We start from the raw sequence: 16,177 nt of genomic DNA, 5'->3' as shown, positions 1-16,177 counted from the left end.
GGAGAGGGGGGGAGGGAGAGGAGGGGGGAGGGAGAAGAGAGCGGGGGAGGGAGAGGAGAGGGGGGAGGGAGAGGAGGGGGGAGGGAGAGGAGGTGGGGAGGGAGGGGGGCAGAGGAGTGGGGGGAGGGAGAGGAGAAGGGGGGAGGGAGAGGAGAGGGGGAGGGAGAGGAGAGGGAGAGGGGGAGGGGGAGGGGGAGGGGGAGGGAGAGGAGAGGAGGAGGGGGAAGGAGAGGAGGAGGGGGAGGGAGAGGAGAGGGGGAGGGAGAGGAGAGGGGGAGGGAGGGAGAGGAGGGGGGGAGGGAGGGAGAGGAGAGGGGGAGGAGGGGGAGGGAGGGTGAGGAGAGGGGGAGGGAGGGTGAGTAGAGGGGGATGGAGAGCGAGGAGAGGGGGAGGGAGGGAGAGGAGAGGGGGGAGGGAGAGGAGAGGGAGGGAGGGAGAGGAGAGAGGGAGGGAGGGAGAGGAGAGGGGGAGGGAGGGGGAGGAGAGGGGGATGGAGGGTGAGGAGAGGGGGAGGGAGGGTGAGGAGAGGGGAAGGGAGGGTGAGGAGAGGGGAAGGGAGGGGGAGGAAGAGGGGGAGGGAGGGAGAGGAGAGGGGAGGGAGGGAGAGGAGAGGGGGAGGGAGGGAGAGAGAGTAAAGCAGGGAGAGACAGGGGGAGGGAGAGAGAGAGGGTGAGGGAGGGAAAGAGTGAGGGGGTGGGAGAGGGAGGGAGAGCTCGCCTTCTTCCTTCCTTCCTTCCTTCGCAGGGGTCCATCGGGCCAGTCCTGAGGTGCTCCTTCCCCCCCTCTCTCTCCAGGCTAATCGCGAACTAAATCCAGCAGTCTCTCTCTCTCTCTTCCCCCCCTCTCTGTCTTCTCCCCCCCCCATCTCTCTCTTCTCCCCCCAGTCTCTCTCTCTCTCTCTCCCTCCCCCTCTCTCTTTCCCTCTCTCTCTCCCCCAGTCTCTCTCTCTCTCTCTTCCCCCCAGTCGCTCTCACCCTTCCCCCCAGTCGCTCTCTCCCCCCAGTCGCTCTCTCCCCCCCAGTCTCTCTCTTCTCCCCCCAGTCTCTCTCTCTCTCTCTTCCAACAACAACATGCCCTCAAAAAACCCTCGGCACCGCCGGGCACTGCAGCTAGTATGTTAATGTTACATATTAAATGTTACATGTTAAATGTTAATGTTACATATTAACATTTTTTTATTACAGCTTTTTTAAAAATTCTGCCGTGCAGAGATAGGAATTACACAGTGCACTTCACACAAGCTACCAGGTGCACAAGAATGACCTGAGGTGAGTAACCCTCCCTCCTTGTCACTTGTCTTCTACATGCTTCCCCTGGTAGCTGACATCAGGGACTCTCCATATGGGTAATCTCAATTGCATATCATGCCACTCTGTGGCATAGTGGATGTTCCAAGGATGTGAGCCACTGTGACAACCTATGGACGAGGGACTTTTTGAAAATAAGAACATAAGAAATAGGAGCAGGAGTAGGCCAATCGGCCCCTCGAGCCTGCTCCACCACTCAATAAGATCACGGCCGATCTGATCCTAACCTCAAATCTTCTATCACTCTGCATCCACCCGAACCCATGTGATCTCCCGGGAGAGGCGAAAAACCAGATAAAGACCCAATGGCCAATTTGGGAGAAAAAAATCTGGGAAATTCCTCTCCGACCCATCTAGGCGATCGAAATTCTTCCAGGAGATCACTCTGTCCCTATATTTGTTACAGTACTTACCTTCTGTAAAGGCGATCTCCACCCCAGCCAGGAACAGGAATAAAACCATCTCCTGAAATCTAACAGAATTAGAACACAGTAGGAGCAGAACAAGGCTACACGGCCCCTGGGCCCGCTCCACTACCCACAGGGCCATGACCATTCCGAACCCAGACTCATGTCCAATTTCCTGCCCGCTCCCCGTAACCCTTTATTCCCTTTACTTCTAGGAAACTATCTATTTCTGTTTTAAATTTATTTAATGATGTAGCTTCCACAGCTTTCTGGGGCAGCAAATTCCACAAACCTACCACCCTCTGAGTGAAGAAGTTTCTCCTCATCTCAGTTTTGAATGAGCAGCCCCTTATTTTAAGATTATGCCTCCTAGTTCTAGTTTCACCCATCATTGGGAACATCCTCACCGCATCCACCCGATCAAGCCCCTTCACAATCTTATATGTTTCAATAAGATCGCCTCTCATTCTTCTGAACTCCAATGAGTAGAGTCCCAATCTACTTAACCTCTCCTCATATGACCACCCCCTCATCCCCGGGATTAACCGAGTGAACCTTCTTTGTACTGACTCGAGAGCAAGTATGTCTTTTCTTAAGTATGGACACCAAAACTGTATGCAGTATTCCAGGTGCGGCCTCACCAATACCTTGTACAACTGCAGCAATACCTCCCTGTTTTTATATTCCAACCCCCTAGCAATAAAAGCCAACATTCCATTGGCCTTCTTGATCACTTGCTGCACCTGCATACTAACTTTTTGAGTTTCGTGCACCAGGACCCCCAGATCCCTTTGTACTACAGTACTTTCCAGTTTCTTGCCATTAAGATAATAACTTGCTCTATGATTTTTCCTGCCAAAGTGCATAACCTCACACTTTCCAGTATTGTATTCCATCTGCCAAATCTCTGCCCACTTACTTAGCCTGTCTATGTCCCTTTGCAGGTTTTTTATGTCCTCCTCACTCACTACTTTCCGTCCCATCTTTGTATCATCTGCAAACTTTGATATGTTACACTCGGTCCCCTCCTCCAAATCGTTAATGTAGATTGTAAAGAGTTGGGGACCCAGCACTGACCCCTGCGGAACACCACTAGTTACTGGTTGCCAATCTGAGAACGAACCATTTATCCCAACTCTCTGCTTTCTGTTAGAGAGCCAATCCTCCACCCATGCCAGAATATTACCCCCAATCCCGTGATTTTTTATCTTGAGCAATAATCTTTTGTGTGGCACCTTGTCAAATGCCTTTTGGAAGTCTAAATACACTACGTCCACTGGTTCCCCTTTATCCACCCTGTATGTTACTTCCTCAAAAAACTCAAGCAAATTTGTTAAACATGATTTCCCCTTCATGAAACCATGCTGAGTTTGTCCTATTAAATTATGTTTATCCAAATGTCCCGTTACTGTCTCCTTAATAATGGACTCTAACATTTTACCAACCACAGATGTTAGGCTAACAGGTCTATAGTTTCCAGCCTTCTGCCTACTACCCTTTTTAAATAAGGGTGTTACATTAGCAGTTTTCCAATCTGCCGGGACCTTTGCTGAGTCCAGTGAGTTTTGGAAAATTATTACCAATGCATCCACAATCCCTACCGCTACTTCCCTCAAGACCCTGGGATGCAAGCCATCAGGTCCAGGGGATTTATCCGCCTTGAGTCCCATTATTTTACCAAGTACCACTTCCTTAGTGATTTTAATTGTATTTAGTTCCTCCCCCCCTAGAGCTCCCTGTTTGTCCAGTGTTGGGATATTCTTAGTGTCCTCTACTGTAAAGACTGATACAAAATAATTGTTCAGTGTTTTTGCCATCTCCATGTTTCCCACCATTAATTTCCCGGTCTCATCCTCTAAGGGACCAACATTTACTTTAGCCACCCTTTTTCTTTTTATATAACTATAGAAACTTTTACTGTCTGTTTTTATATTTTTTGCTAATTTACTTTCATAATCTATCTTCCCTTTCTTAATCAATCTTTTTGTTATTTTTTGCTGTCTTTTAAAGACTTCCCAATCTTCCATCCTCCCACTAGATTTGGCTACCTTATATGCCCTTGTTTTTAGTCGGATACTATCCTTAATTACTTTACTTAGCCACGGATGGCTATCTTTTCTTTTACACCCTTTTTTCCTCAGTGGAATATATTTTTCTTGGAAGTTGTAAAATAACTCCTTAAATGTACACCACTGGTCATGTACCGTCTTACCCTTTAATCTATTTTCCCAGTCCACTCTAATTAATTCCGCTCTCATACCTTCATAGTCTCCTTTATTCAAGCTCAGCACGCTTGTTTGAGATCCAACCTTCTCACCCTCTAATTGAATATGGAACTCAACCATGTTATGGTCACTCATTCCAAGGGGATCCTTTACTAGGACATTTTTAATTAATCCTGTCTCATTACACAGGACCAAATCTAAGGTTGCTTGCCCCCTGGTCGGTTCAGTTACATACTGCTCAAGAAACCCATCCCTAATACACTCAATGAACTCTTCCTCAAGGCTGCTCTGCCCAATTTGATTTGTCCAGTTAATATGATAATTAAAATCCCCCATAATTATAGCTGTTCCCTTATTACAAGCCTCAACTATTTCCTGATTAATACTCCGTCCAACAGAGTTGCAACTGTTCGGAGGCCTATAGACTACACCCACTAGTGTTTTTTTCCCCTTATTATTCCTTACCTCCACCCAAACTGTTTCACTATCCTGCTCCTTTGACCCAATATCATTTCTCTGTATTATAGTGATTCCTTCCTTTATTAACATAGCCACCCCACCTCCTCTCCCTTCCTGCCTGTCCTTCCTGATTGTTAAATAACCTGGTATGTTTAATTCCCAGTCATGGTCACCCTGCAGCCATGTTTCTGTAATGGCCACAAGATCATACCCATATGTCATTATTTGTGCCGTTAACTCATTCATTTTGTTACGAATGCTACGTGCATTCAGATAAAGAACTTTCAAATATGTTTTGTAACACTTAGTTCCTGTTTTTTCCCTTTTTAGTACTTTACTTTTTACTGCATACCTTCTGTCCCTTCCTGACACATTCTGTTTTTTAATTCCCCCACTGCTACCTAAGTCTATGACCTTCTCTGTTGTCATTTCTATGATTTGCTCTCTAGAAACCTCCCCCCCACTAATTAGTTTAAAGCCCTCTCTACAGCCCTAGTTATATGATTCGCCAGGACTCTAGTCCCAGCACTGGCCAAGTGGAGTCCGTCCCAACAGAACAGCTCCCTCCTGTCCCAGTACTGGTGCCAGTGTCCCAAGAAGCAAAACCCATTTCTCCCACACCAGTCTTTGAGCCACGCATTTAACTCTTTAATTTTATTTATCCTAGCCAAATTCGCTCGTGGCTCAGGTAATAACCCAGAGATTATTACCCTTGAGGTTCTGTTTTTTAATTTGACCCCTAGCTGCTCATACTCCTTTAACAGAACCGTCTTCCTTGTCCTATCTACGTCGTTTGTACCAACATGGACCACGACAACTGGATCCTCCCCCTCCCACTGCAAGTTTCTTTCCAGCCCAGAAGAGATGTCCTTAACCCTGGCACCAGGCAGGCAACACAGCCTTTGGGACTCCCGCTCTTGACTGCAGAGAACCCTATCTATCCCCCTAATGATACTATCCCCTACCACTACAACATTTCTTTTTACTCCCTCCACTTGAATGGCCCCCTGTACCACGGTGCTGTGGCCAGGTTGCTCATCCTCCCTGCAGTCCCCGCTCCCGCCCTCACAGGGAGTAAGAACCTCGATCCTGCTGGACAAGAACAAGGGCTGCGTCTCCTTCAACACTACATCCTGGATCCCTGTACCTTCCTCACTCGTAGTCACACCGTCCTGTCCCTGACCACGGACTACATCTGCAGTAATTAACTTCATAGGTGTGACCATCTCCTGAAACATAGAGTCCAGGAACTTCTCCCCCTCCCTGATGTGTCGCAGTGTCCGAAGCTCGGTCTCAAGCTCCATAACATGGAACTTGAGTTCCTCTAGCAGCAAACACTTGTCGCAGATGTAATCACCGTTAGCCTCAATGGGGTTCAACGGCTCCCACATCTCGCAACAGTAACACATCACCTGCTCCATTCTATATAATTAATTTAATTTCTTATTATTAGTTATGAAGACCCTGCCTGGATATATATGATAATATCACACCACTATTCAATAGGACTTACCAACTTAAAGGTATGAAAGAGAAGAGAAGGAAGAAAACCAACCAACCAGCTGATCACCAACCTCCTCCTTGAATACTGTCTGTGGAGCCTGTTTGGTTGACTCGTCTCGCTGCTCCGCCTCCGCAGTGATGTCTAAGCCTGGGAGTGGGGAAGAAAACAGAGCAAAAAACACACCCTCACCTGCCACTTACCCGAACTCTCCCACTTAGCAAAACTCCAACAGCACTCAATGCACAAAGCACTCCGTGCACCGCACTAGCCCCTCCCCTTTTATACCCGGATTCTACTTCCTGTTTAAACTGCCCAAGAGTTTAAAAAACCCTTAAAAAATTAAACTTACTTCAAATAATTGACTTCTTAACACACTAAAATTCACAAAATACACTTAAATGATTTTTCTCCCACTTAGCAAAACTCCAACAGCACTCAATGCACAAAACTGAAAAATAGTGTTTCTTTTGTATGCTACTAACATAAATATGTCAACTCAAGTACATAGCACTAATATCCAAAATATTACTAATATTACATTTTAAACTGTGTTGCATGGAAGCAAGAGGCAAAGTAAATACTAAGGGAAATATTGTGAAAGAAAATTAAAAGAAAACGCAATTTAATAAAATAAAATAAATTGGGGGAACAAAAGCACAGATAGCAAAGCAGATTCAAAAGAGGAACACTGTAATCAATATAAAAAAGCTTTAAAAAGTCTGAAAACTAGACATGAAAATAAAATAAATGTAACTAGCCATCCAGTGAGAGAAAATAATTTGCAGTATTTTCCAATAATGATTTCTGACAGTAATATATCAGTGAGTAAGATCAGATGGTAAACTGAAACTATTAATAATCAATGTCACAAGGCGCAGGCCCAAAGTGGGTAAAAATGATTTTCTAAATGAAAAATTTCAGTTTTAACAAATAGCTTTTTTATACATAAGTGGAATAGATTTCTTACAAAAGATGGGCTATAGATGCATGATAACCTGTTCATTCTCTGTCATTGGTTATCACAATGTCTTTTTTAAATAATTCTCATGAGGCGGAGTTTGTGTATAGGAACATAGAAGATAGGAGCAGGAGTAGGCCATTCGGCCCCTCGAGCCTGCTCCGCCATTCAATGAGATCATGGCTGATCATCCAAATTCAGTACCCTGTCCCTGCCTTCCCTCCATATCCCTTGATCCCTTTAGCCTTAAGAAATATATCTAACTCCTTCTTGAATATATTTAATGAATTGGTCTCTACGGCCTTCTGTGGTAGAGAATTCCACAGGTTCACCACTCTCTGGGTGAAGAAATTCTTCCTCATCTCTGTCTTAAATGGCTTACCCCTTATCCTTAGACTGTGACCCCTGGTTCTGGACTCCCCGACCATCGGGAACATCCTTCCCGCATCTAGTCTGTCTAGTCCTTTTAGAATTTTATAAGTTTCAATGAGATCCCCTCTCATTCTTCTAAACTCCAGCGAGTATAAGCCCAATCGACCCAATCTCTCCTCATACGTCATTCCTGCCATCCCAGGTATTAGCCTGGTGAATCTTCGCTGCACTCCCTCCATGGCAAGAACATCCTTCCTCAGATAAGGCGACCAAAACTGCACACAATACTCAAAATGTGGTCTCACCAAGGCCCTGTACAACTGCAGCAAGACATCCTTGTTCCTGTACTCAAACCCTCTCGCTACAAAGGCCAATATACCATTTGCCTTCTTAACCGCCTGCTGCACCTGCATGCTTACCTTCAGCGACTGGTGCACAAGGACACCCAGGTCTCGTTGCACTTCCCCTTCTCCCAATCTATTGCCATTCAGATAATAATCTGCCTTCCTGTTTTTGACACCAAAGTGGATAACCTCACATTTATCCACGTTATATTGCATCTGCCATGCTTCTGCCCAATCACCCAACCTGTCCAAATCATACTGGAGTTTCTCGGCATCCTCCTCACAGCACACACGCCTACCCAGCTTTGTGTCTTCTGCAAACTTGGAGATATTACATCTAGTTCCCTCGTCTAGATCATTAATATATATTGTGAATAGCTGGGGTCCAAGGACCGATCCCTGCGGTACCCCGCTAGTCACTGCCTGCCACTCAGAAAAAGACCCGTTTATTCCAACTCTTTGCTTTCTGTCTGCCAACCAGTTCTCTATCCAAGTCAATACCTTGCCCCCAATCCCATGTGCCTTAACTTTACACGCTAATCTCTTATGCGGGACCTTATCAAACGCCTTTTGAAAGTCCAAATACACCACATCCACTGGTTCTCCCTTATCTATTTTACCAGTTACATCATCAAAAAATTCCAGTGGATTAGTCAAGCATGATTTACCCTTTGTAAATCCATGTTGACTTTGTCCGATCCGGTCACTGTTTTCCAAGTGGTCTGCTATTACACCTTTTATAATGGACTCTAGCATTTTCCCCACTACCGATGTCAGGCTTACCGGTCTGTAATTCCCCGTTTTCTCTCTACCACCTTTTTTGAATAGTGGGGTAACATTAGCTAACCTCCAGTCCAGAGTCTATCGAATTTTGGAAGATGACCAACAATGCATCTACTATTTCTAGGGCCACTTCCTTAAGTACCCTAGGATGTAGATTATCAGGCCCTGGAGATTTATTGGCCTTCAATCCCGTCAATTTCCCTAACACCATTTCCCTACAAATACTGATTTCTTTCAGTTCCTCCCTTTCATTAGGCCCTATGTTCCCCGACATCTCTGGGAGGTTATTTGTGTCCTCCTTTGTGAAGACAGAACCAAAATATGCATTTAATTGGTCTGCCATTTCTTTGTTCCCCATTATAAATTCCCATGATTCTGACTGGTAGAGCTTTGCAGAATTTCAAGGAGAATGTTAAAAAAAATCAAGCTTGGAGGTGACAAAGGTGTGAATATGGATTATTCACATAATCACCGGTGGTTGGGGGCAAGATGGAGTAAAGGTAGGCAATATTGCAAGGGTAGAACTAAGCAATCTTGGTGATTGATGGCATGTGAAGTGTGAAGCTCAGTTCAACATCAAACAGTATACCAAGCTTGCGCAATGTTGGGTTCAGCTTGAGTGAGCAACCAGGTTGGAGGGTGGATTTGGGCTAAAATGTGAAGTTTCTGTCAATGACAAAAAGGATTGGTTCTGTCTTGCCAAAGTTGAACTGGAGAATGTTCACTTTATCCACAACTTCATGTTGGACAGCACAAGTGTCATGGAGTCAAACGCATCATCAGCATAAATATGGAAGCTGATCCCATGTTTGTGTATAATGTCAAGAGGCAACATGTATATGAGAGAGAGGAGGAAGTCAAGGATGAAACTTTGGGTTTACTTAAGGTAAGCATGCAGGCTTGGGGGAGAAGGAATTGTAGTAGAGAGGCAAGCTAGATTCAGTTAGGAAGTAACGGAACTATGAAAGGTTGGTGCCACAGAGGAGAAGCAGTGGACGTAAATTGAGTGGTCAACCACATTGAAAGCTGTGGATAGAAATGAAGTATCACATTTGCAGGTTACTATTGGTGATGACCAGAGTGATTAGGTTGCTGAGGATACGATAAATGACATACCGCAGCAATTCAAATGGAATGATGCAATAGATGGGTGTAAAATTGAGCAGAACAGCTCAAGTAGTAAAGGCAATAAATTTCTAAAATGTATTTAGGACAGTTTTCTACAACAATATGTTTCAGAATCAACAAGGGAACAGGCTATACAGGTAGACTATCCTTTATCCGAAAACCTCGGGACCAGCCGTGTTTCGGTTTTCGGAAAATTTCGGATTTCAGAAGGTATTTTATAAGACTGGGAAATTTGTCGGGGGTGGGGGTCGGCGGGGGGTCGGGGGTGGGGGTCGGCGGGGGTCGGCGTCGGCGGGGGGGTCGTCGGGGGTGGGGGTCGGCGGGGGTCGGCGTTGGCGGGGGGGTCAGCGGGGGGTCGGGGGCGGGGGTCGGCGTCGTGCGCACGACTTACGCTGAACGAAAAAACTTTCGGTTTTTAGAGGTTTTCGGTTTTCGGAAGTTCGGATAAAGGATAGTCTACCTGTACTGCATTTAGTGGAGTAACAAACCAGAATTATTAACAATCTGATGGTAAGGAAACATCTTGCAAATAGTGATCAGAATTTGATTGAATTTGATATTAGGTTTGAGAGGGAGAAGGGAGAATCACGAACCAAGATTTAAAATTTAGTTACGGCAAAGTTTGAAGTGATGAGAAATAAATTGACCACATTAAACCGGGTATAACTGTTATAGAGTCATAGGGGGAGAAATTCAGTATCGCCCCGTTTGGGGCGCGATTATCGGCCGGGTGCAAAGTTTAGCGCCTGCCGCTAATTATCACCTCCGACTGCAAACTTGGCATTTATCGCCCCTGGAGGTGATTGGAACGCTAAATCAGGCACTGCACACCTGTCTTAAGGCGCAAAGGCCGAGGAGCGAGGTGATGTCAGTTAGTGATGGAACACAGATACACTGGTGCCGGACAGTTCTTAAAGGGGAAGGTCGATCTTGCTCTCCAGCCACATCCTGCTCATTGGAGCCTTGAATCGCGGCCTGGAGAGACCTGTGACTACATTTTCCAGCCAAGGACTATGGAGAGGGTGAGAGAACGAGCTCAGCACTTCAGCGAGCAGGCCTTGGAGGCTCTGGTTGGCGCGGTGGGGCGCAGAAGATCTTCCCTGAGAGTGGCAGAAGGCCTTTGCCGCGCGACTACAGAAGAGTGTGGAGGGAGGTGGCTCAGCACGTCTCCTCAAGGAGCATGGTGACCAGGACCCATATACAATGTCGCAAAAAGTTCAACGACCTCACTCGGGTTGTCAGGGTGAGTGGCTTTTTTTCAATACCTTTCCATCCCTCCAACTCAACCTCACCCTATGGCCAGAGGGTCTTAAAACCCCAATGCCCAACAATCATCCAACACCTATGGACCTCTCATGAAACACACACGCACATTCCACACTTTGCATACAGTAAGGGCTATTCAACTATGGGAGGCACATCAGGCAAGATCATGGCTGCTTACATTAAGGGCTATTCAATTATGGCAGGCACATCAGGCAAGACCATGGCTGTATATTTACTCAGACGCCGTCCTTTTTATTGCAGGCCAAGCTATCTCATAATAGGAGACAGCAGCAATGAATGGGTGGAGGGCTGCCTCAGCTGCAACCCCTCAGCGATCTTGAGGCGCACGTCCACAGGATTGTGGCAAGCTGGGTGATCGGTCCCGTCGCCCCTGGAGAGGCCGACCCCGTTCTGGACAGCAATGGTAAGGTCATCACCTTTTTCTCCTCTCTCATTCCACCAGCCTTTGACACTTTCAATCCAACTTACTAAATCGCTGCACTCCTTCCACCCTTACTGCCCCCCTGTCCTCACGCTAAAGCCACTCTTGTACCTCCCTGCTTTCAGATGGCGATTCACCAGCTGAGGAGACGGGCCCTCAAGCTGTCAGTGGGAGTGAAGCTCCAGGTGAGGAGGAAGAGGAAGCAAGAGCATCAGCGCCACCCTCTCCCGAGGCAGCCCATGCCTACACTGGGAACATGCCTTCCCTGGAGGGGAGCAGGGGGGAATGGTCTGATGAGGGTGAAGCTCCGGGACCTAGCGGGCTGCAGCAACGCGATGGGGGTAGGGAAGCTCAGGAGCCTTCTCCCTGGAGGGAGAGTAGGCCAGTGAGTCCTGCTGCACTGGACGCAGAGGAGGAGCGGCTCATCGCTGAAATGAATACCCAGGCGGTGGACATGCACACTCAGCTCATGGGTGCAGTGGGAAGGGTGCCCGAATGCACTGATGCACTGGCAAGGAGTGTGGAGCACTTCGCTGTAGCACAGGCAGATGCCACGCTAAAGCTTAGTGCTGCAATTCAGTCACTGGCTGACGTGATCCCATCTCAGACTGCTCTCATGCAGACTCAGATTGAGGTCACGCAAGCACTGACTGCTGCCATTGTCGCTGGTTCGGACACATTTCCCTGGGGCTCTCACCGCGCCGCAGCAGGCCAGCAATCTGTGCTCCACAGATTGCTCTGGATGCTGATGTGCTGCCCCGTGGGAGTGCCAGTGTGTCGGCTGAGCAGGGAGTTGCTGTCTTCTCTCAAGATGACAGCATTCCTGCTGCCACCACTGTCACTTCCCCATTGCACTTGCCACCGCCTGTAGCCCAGACTGCTGCCGCCCATGCAGAGTTGGTGCAGTCTGCAGCTGGGCCCACCAGACCCAGAGTGTTATGTATTTTGTGTTCTCCTCCCACCTGTGGTGGCGCTGTCACAGGAGATAAATGGTTGGGTGTTCTCTGTTAAGTTTAGCTCTCTTTGTTCGGAACTTGTCAGAACTTCCTTTCCTTCCAATAAAGCACGTCATGTTTGAATCTCTGAGTTCTGAGTCCTAAATTGTGTCTAGGTAGAAAGGTACCGACACAACAAGTGGCAACGAGGAGCGGATGAATCTGTGTACGTTACGGGTACAGTGAGTAAACAGAAATTTTAATTTGAAACGTGAGATGGCTACTATATTAGGAAACATCGGTGATCTTAATGAAAATGTGGAGCAATGGAGTGCATATACGGAACGTTTTGAGTATTTTGTATTGGCGAATGCGGTGGCAAATGAAAAGGTCGTGCCTACCTTTTTGAGTGTAATCGGGCCGAAGACATTCAATTTACTTCTCAGCCTCATGCAGCCAGATAAGCCAGGAACTAAAACATATAAGCAACTAGTGGAAATTCTTGGAGCACATTTTTCACCAAAACCTCTGGTTATTGCTGAGAGATTTAGATTTCACAAACGGAATCAAGAGGAGGGGGAATCAGTGACGATGTTTATTGCTGCTTTAAAAAGGTTATCAGAACACTGCGAGTTCAAGGAGGTGCTGAAGGACACCATTAGAGACAGACTCGTGTGTGGTCTGCAAAATGCAGCCACACAGAAGCGCCTTCTTACTGAGGACAACCTTACTCTTGAAAAGGCCATTGAAGTTAGTGTCTCCATGGAGATGGTGGAAAAGGAGGCTCACCAGTTGAGTTCAACAGGGAGAGTTCACAAGGTGTCGTCTGAGCCTAAAGGTGCGCGGAACGGCACATGTTACCGTTGTGGGAAAACGGGCCATCACGCTAATGACTGCTGGTGTACGGAGCTGGAATGCTGAAATTGTGGCAAAAAGGGTCACATTGAACGCGCCTGTAGAGGTAAAAAAAGAACAGACAGAGCTGGGAAGCATGGAAGTAAAATGTCTGTATTTGGACAGGAGAGGAAAAAGAGTGTTCATTCAGTGCAGTATGATGGAACAAGCAAAACAGAGGGGAGCGACACCTCTGAGGAGGAAGAGGTGCACATACTGACGGTTACAGGTGATTCAAATGGCTACTGGGTGTCACCACTGGTGGAGGGACAATCAGTGCGGATGGAGGTGGACACAGGCGCGGCTGTGTCCCTTGTTTCAGACACTGTCTACAAAAAATGATAAAGCATCTTACCCTTCAGCCAACAAACATTGTGCTAAAGACGTATACTGGCGAACCTGTGGCCATGAGAGGCGTCATTGGGGTGACAGTTAAATTGAACGGACAGACTGCAAAACTGCCACTATATGTGGTAAAGCGAAATTACCCATCGCTACTGGGACGTGCGTGGCTAGAGAAAATCACGCTGGACTGGCCTGCAGTCCGCATGATGTCAAAAGGGGAGTCAGGTCTGATTGCAGTGTTAAACAAACATGCAGAACTCTTCAATGGGGAACTTGGGAGCATGAAAAAGATCAGCGTGAGACTGGACATTAAACCTGACAGCAAGCCGAAGTTTCACAAAGCCTGACCTGTACCCTATGCAATTAGGCCAAAAGTTGAGGCTAACTTGGAGGCCTTAGTCGAGAATGGAGTCCTGGAGCCTGTGAGCGTGAGCAAATGGGCCACACCCATTGTTCCTGTCCTGAAAAAGGATGGATCTGTTCGAATCTGCGGGGATTTTAAAGTGACTATTAACCCGGTGCTGTCTGCGGAACAGTACCCTCTTCCCCTCATTGATGATCTTTTTACAGGCCTGGCCGGAGGGCAAAAGTTCAGCAAAATAGACTTATGCCAGGCTTATCTACAAATGCATGTCGATGACAAATCAAAGGAGCTGCTGACAATTGTGACACACAAGGGGCTATACAGGTACTGCCGCCTTCTGTTTGGAATTACGTCGGCCCCTGCTCTATTCCAAAGGGCAATGGATCAGATTTTGAGTGGACTGCCAGGAGTCCAGTGCTACCTGGACGACATCCTTGTCACTGGAACAAATGAGGAGGATCATCTTCTGAACTTGGATGCAACACTACAACGACTGAAAGAGTACGGACTCAGAGTTCGTAAAGACAAATGTGAATTCTTTCAGTCTTCAGTTGAGCACCTGGGGCATGTGATTGACACTACTGGCCTGCATAAGGCACCGTCAAAGGTCAAGGCGATCGTGGAGGCCCCAGCACCCCAGAATGTGAGCCAGTTACGTTCATTTCTGGGGCTACTTAACTACTATGGGAAGTTTATTCCAGACTTAGCAACATTGCTGAAGCCGTTACATCAGTTGTTATGTCAAGGCAAAACATGGAAATGGACTGAACTGTGCAACGAAGCTTTCGCCCAAGCAAAGAAAGCATTGCTGAAATCGGAGGTCCTGACACACTTCGACCCAAAGCTACTCGTGCAGCTAGCATGTGATGCATCACCATATGGTGTGGGAGCAGTCATATCCCACATCATGCCTTCGGGTGAAGAGAAACCTATCGCCTTCGCATCACGCACCTTGAACAAGGCCGAGAGTAACTATGCGCAGATTGAGCGCGAGGCCTTGGGAATCGTGTTTGGAATTCAAAACTTTCATCAGTACCTGTTTGGGAGAAGGTTCACACTCCTGACGGACCACCGTCCATTGACTTCAATCTTCGGGCCCCACACCGGAATTCCGTCTCTCGCTGCAAGCAGGGTGCAAAGGTGGGCTTTACTGTTGTCAGGACACACATATGACATCAAATATCGCAAATCAGACTTGCACAGCAACGCAGACGGTCTCTCGAGGCTACCCTTGCCTGTTACTCCCCCAGAGCCTCGTCAGATAAACATCTTCTACTTTAGACAAGTGGAGGGAGCACCTGTCACTGCAGTTCAGGTGCGAAGGTACACCCGCAACGATCCAGTCCTGTCTGAGGTAATGGACGATGTCATTCGAGGGAGAGCTATAGGAGATTCTCCTAGTTTGAAACCTTACGTTTCAAAAAGAAATGAGCTCTCCATCCAGGCAGGTTGTCTTCTTTGGGGACGCCGTGTCATCATTCCACCACCTCTGAGGGAACCTATACTGCAACAACTTCATACAGGCTACAGTGGGATGGTTCGGATGAAGGAAATGGCAAGAAGCTACTTCTGGTGGCCAGGTCTCGATGGGAATATTGAGGAGAAAGCCAAAACATGTTCCCCATGTCAACGGGTCTGGAATGTTCCACAGCTGGCAACCCTACACCCCTGGAATTGGCCTGCAGAAGTGTGGCAGCGAGTACATGTGGACTTCGCCGGTCCTTTCGAAGAGATGTTTATGGTGGTTGTAGACGCTCGTAGCAAGTGGCCGGAGGTCGCTGTGATGAGGTCTACCATGGCAGAGAAAACAATTGAGAAACTTGGTGAGATGTTCAGCCGTTATGGCTCACCGGAACAACTCGTAAGTGACAACGGTCCACAATTTGTATCACAGGAGTTTGCAACCTTCCTGCATGTGAATGGTGTCCAACACATCAGGTCTGCACCCTATCATCCCTCTACTAACGGCCAGGCAGAAAGGTTCGTGCAAACTTTGAAGCACGCCTTGAAGGCATCGCAAGGTCAGGGCTCAATCCACCAACGTCTGAACAGCTTCCTGTTGTCCTACAGGAACGAGCCGCATGCCACAACCAAAACGTCCCCCGCTTCGCTCATGATGAAGAGGCAGTTGCGGACAAGTTTTGACTTACTCAAACCTCCAAGGGCAGAGCAGGTTGTCCATCGTCAACAACAAGCTCAAGTTGAAAAGAGAGAGAAAAGAGCCAAGGAGAGACGGTTTCATCCAGGAGAGCACGTCCTAGCTCGAAACTACAACACTGGACCAAAATGGGTTCCTGCTACGGTGATCGCACAGACGGGCCCTGTGTCTTACATGGTTGAGACTGCTGAGGACGTCGTCTGGAGAAGACACACAGATCAACTGTTGCTAGGAGCAGAGACAGCCACAGAGGCTCCAACGGCTGGTTGGCCTGAACTGTTTCCGG

General features: G+C 47.5%; 1 long non-coding RNA gene across 1 annotated transcript in view; it reads left to right on the top strand.

Annotated features, from left to right (window-relative positions):
• LOC147121160 (uncharacterized) overlaps positions 1–16,177 on the top strand; it is a 54,691-nt gene that overhangs the window by 20,468 nt on the left and 18,046 nt on the right. The window contains exon 2 of the long non-coding RNA XR_015077497.1: positions 1,185–1,268. This is a non-coding gene — a long non-coding RNA (uncharacterized LOC147121160). The remainder of the gene's footprint in view (positions 1–1,184; positions 1,269–16,177) is intronic.

Source organism: Somniosus microcephalus, chromosome 3 (assembly GCF_052327205.1).
Source record: "Somniosus microcephalus isolate GS21.2 chromosome 3, FLI_Smic_1.0, whole genome shotgun sequence".
Classification (NCBI taxonomy): domain Eukaryota; kingdom Metazoa; phylum Chordata; class Chondrichthyes; order Squaliformes; family Somniosidae; genus Somniosus; species Somniosus microcephalus.
This window is presented reverse-complemented; position numbering and strand designations above follow the sequence as displayed.